The sequence below is a fragment of the Erinaceus europaeus genome, chromosome X (genome assembly GCF_950295315.1).
Source record: "Erinaceus europaeus chromosome X, mEriEur2.1, whole genome shotgun sequence".
Lineage (NCBI taxonomy): Eukaryota > Metazoa > Chordata > Mammalia > Eulipotyphla > Erinaceidae > Erinaceus > Erinaceus europaeus.
The window spans coordinates 87402819-87407336 of NC_080185.1; positions in this window are offsets into that span (position 1 = coordinate 87402819).

Sequence of the window (4518 nt, forward strand, 5' to 3'; positions counted from 1 at the left end):
GGTTCACAACCACCAGAGGTAGGGCAAGGAAAAAAAAAAAGTAAAAGACACACAGGTTCTATGTTGCTCCGGAGGAACTTCGGAACCAAGGAAGATGTCCTCACTTGGTCTTATTGCATCAAAAAAAAATGGCAAGAGTAGGTAGGACAAAGGAGTGTGTCCATCCTTCTCTTTAGGGCTGGGAGCAAAAGAGTATTTATTCAGAGTCGGAGGTAATGTCAAAGGAGAGAGCCATTCCAATGGCCCACTCCTTCACCTTATCCAGCAGGATAAGAAAAAAATGTGACAAGACAGCTCTACCCTGTTCTGCTCCACAGCTTTAAAGGTCTCTCTTAATCAGTACTTAAAGGGCCAGCGCCTTTCTGCTCTCCCATGTAGCATTTCCCAAAATGTGGTCTGTTGATGACTCGCAGGGGAACTATCTAAGGTGGTTATTAATAATGTACATTCCTGGGCCTAGACCAAAACATGTACTCTCTGGGGCATAGGATTCAGCAATTTGAATCTTCACTAATGCTTCAAGATATCCTTGATAGGAAATCACTTTGTGGGTGTAGCTTCTGAAGCTCAAAGAAGATGCTTTAACAGTGGTTCTCAATCTTCACTACCCATTGGAATCACCTGGGAACTTCAGCAATCATGGATACTACGGTACCATCCCCAGAGATTCTGATATAGTGTGCCTGGGCTCTTACTGGGCAACCAATTGTTTTTTTTTTTTTTTTTAAGTTATAAAGGTGATTTTGTTGTGCATAGAAGTTTGTGAACTGTGACCTGGATTTTTTCTTAATAACGGAAAGTGTTGAGCCTCTGAGTGGACTTCATCAGAGAAGCCTGAGACAGCAGAGACAAATGTATGGAAGCTGATTGAGAGCTCATATAGCCTGATGGTTAATGGGAGGCATCAGGGTTGGGCCAATTAGTTAAGCTTACCCCAAGCCAGGAATCTAGAAGAGAAAAAAAAATCAGGAGATCTGGCCCTGTCCAAGGAGAAACATTTGGGGTTCTGGAAAGGCAGTGGGGCATGAGATCAAAGCACAGTGATGGAAATGATGAGGTAAACCTGATTCTGTGGGAAACTATGACCTCATACAGAGACTAGCTATTGGCAGCCATTAGATTCTTGTAGGACAGGAATAGGCTTTGTAACCACACATAACTGTGTTTGAATGGTGCCTCTGTCTCTTATTAAATGCAATTTAACCTAGCCCAAGGCAAATTTCTTCACTTCCCTAATACTTGAGCTCCTTCTCACCTAAATGGAAATAACATGTTTTCTCTCACAGGTTGATGTGAGGATACAAGGACATGATCCCTATGAGACATGGTTACACACTCTAAATTATCTCTTTTATTCCTCTGTTTTTCTACCTTGGTTCCTGATATATCTTTTAAAAGAAAAGGCAAGATGGGGGTGGGCATTGGGATCTTGGTGCATGATGATAGAAAAAGACTTAAGTTAGGGATGATATTATATTATGGACATTGTACTCATGTGTCACCAACTGTACCATTAACCCCCCAATAAAGTGATTTAAAAAATGAAGAGGAGAGAAGAGAAGAGAAGAGAAGAGAAGAGAAGAGAAGAGAAGAGAAGAGAAGAGAAGAGAAGAGACAAGGGGAGGGGAGGAAAACAGAAAGGAAAAGGAAAGGAGGGGTGGGGAGGGAAGGGAATGGAAGAACAGGAGACAAAGTGTGGGCTTATGGGTCCTCCCAGTCCTCACATTTCAGCTTAGTTGAACAACTTTAAGCAAGGTTTCTCTCAGCCTGACAGGTTCCCTCAGAGAGGGGTCATTAGTGCTATATACAACACTACAGAATTAAGGAATCTAAACAGATGACTCCCAGTAAGCAAAACCCGAATGGTCAAAACATGTAAAAATATATAATAGGAATCACAAAAGCACATTTTGAAATCACATATGCTATGGCTCCACATGCATTTAATTGAAATGTATTAAAAAGCTTGCCACTATTAAATTCAGGTGAGGGTGCAAAACACCAATAACTCTCACACTGCTGGTGGGGATGTGATGTGATAAACCATTTCAGAAAGCAAGTTGGCTTTATCTCTAGTGAGGCTGAAGATGTATAATTCAGTAATACTGCTGGAACAGTAGCTCCTAGAAATTTTTATCTGCAACTCATGGGAATAAGCACATTCTATATTGCAACCCAATGCAAACACCAGCAGCTCCTTTCGCGCATGCGCGCGCACGCGCACGCGCACGCGCGTGTGCGTGTGCGTGTATCTGAAGTATTTCCTGAAGTGATATTTATTACAACATGCTTGAAAGAATAGTGTATAATGGCAAGTAGAAACACAACACTGGATCCAGAATTCTAAATTTAAATACCAGCTCTACCAGTTATTGGCTCAACCTTGGGCAAGTTATGTAGCTTGTGTGTCTCGGTTTCATCATCAGTGAAATGGGAATCATAGCCTCTCTGCACTTCAGCTTTCTAACATGTAAACTGGAATTGATCAAAAGATCTACCTCACAGGATTAAATGAGTTGATACATATAAGGAAGTTAAAAAGAGTACCGTCCACAAAGGTTAATAAGTTTGATTATCAAATTTGATGCAAGTTGTAGTTTTTAGAAAGACAGATGCACCCTGATGTGGTACTTAACAGTCTCACCGATTATGGAAGGCCAATCAAGGAGTTTCTCTGTCCTCCACATCCACACCACAACTCCCTCCTCTGGCATACACCCCAATTGGCTTTGACATTTGACCTCTGCCCACTACCAATTTGAACTTCCCATCTATCTAGCTGGCAGAACTCAATAAAATAACAAATTGTTTGGAATAATAGAAATTGGTTCATCTAAGAGCTGCTTGAGAACTGTTTTCACTAATGTTTCAATGATACCGGATTGAGATTACACTTGTCAAGAATTTTTTTTTCTGTCATCTCTTAGAGAGTTTTTGATACATGATCAAAAGAAGCTAAAAAGAGACATGCTGCACTGGGAAAAAAAAAAAAAAACATGGTTTGGGTTATAATGCTTCTTTCTGACATTTTGAAGTCTGTTACTTTTCCTTTTTGCATGAATTTCAACTGACTTGATTGTAAATTGGGGCTATCCTTTACCTTCCAAGGTTGTGGTGAGATTTTTATGAGATATTGTATATAGGGTCTCTAATAAGGACAGGGCAGTGGTGCACTGGGTTGAGCACACCATTACCATCACATGCAAGGATTTGGGTTAAATACCCCCCACTTGTGGGGGTGGGGAGGGAGCTTCATGAGTGCTGAAACAGTGCTTCAGGTGTCACTCTTTCTCTCTGTCTCTCTAGCTCCTTCTCCCTTCTCAATTTTTCTCTGTCCTGAAAAATAAAAGAAACAAAATATAGGCACTGAGTCCTAACATTAACCTTAGTGTCAATTCAGAAAGAGAGAGAAGAAAAAGAAGAGGAGGAAGAAAAGGAAGAAGAGGAGGAAGAAGAAAAGGTATCTAGCACATAGGTGTTTGTAAATAAATTATAACTTTTACTGCTAATAGGTTATGTAAAGTTATGTAGCATTAAGTTATATAAATATGAAGTGAATGTGATAACCACTACACTGTGGGAACTGTAAAGTTAAGTTATGTAAAGTGTACTGACTATAAGAAATATGTGCTCAGCAGCCTTAAGTTCAGCTGGACTTTACATTTTATTGTATTCCTCTCCCAGTATCTCAGGAGACTCACATGGCTGAATAATTCAGCTTTCTTATTTTCAGAATATGATCCAATTTGTTTTTTTTTTTTTAAATATTTATTTTATTTATTTATTCCCTTTTGTTGCCCTTGTTGTTTTATTGTTGTAGTTATTATTGTTGTTGTCGTTGTTGGATAGGACAGAGAGAAATGGAGAGAGGAGGGGAAGACAGAGAGGAGGAGAGAAAGATAGACACCTGCAGACCTGCTTCACCGCCTGTGAAGCGACTCCCCTGCAGGTGGGGAGCCGGGGTTCAAACCGGGATCCTTATGCCGGTCCTTGTGCTTTGCGCCACCTGCGCTTAACCCGCTGCGCTACTGCCCGACTCCCCCAATTTGTTTTTTGTCTCAGAAAAAACATTAAAATTAAAAACAAACCCTAGGGGTCAAGCGGTGGCGAATCCAGTAGAACACACACATTACCATGAACAAAGGACCCAGGTTCAAACCCCTAGCGCCCACCTGCAGTGGATGGAGGAGCTTTACAATTACTTCAGGTGTCTCTTATTCACTCTTCCTCTGTATCAGACCTTCCATCTTAATTTTGTCCCTATCAAAAATACATAAAAATAGGAAGAGAAAGCCAACTCCATTTTTCTCATCAGAAATGGGGAAAAAAATGTGACTCAATTTTCTAGAAATGTCACCTGGTGGTCCTGAAGTATGCTATTTTGCCAAACCCCCAGAAGAGGGCGCCAACTATCTTTCTAGCCTTGTGTTTGGAACCGGCTGCTATGCAAGCACAAGATATAGGTGTATAGAGCAGAATCTGCTAGAACGATATTGTGTGGAAAAAATAACTGTACAT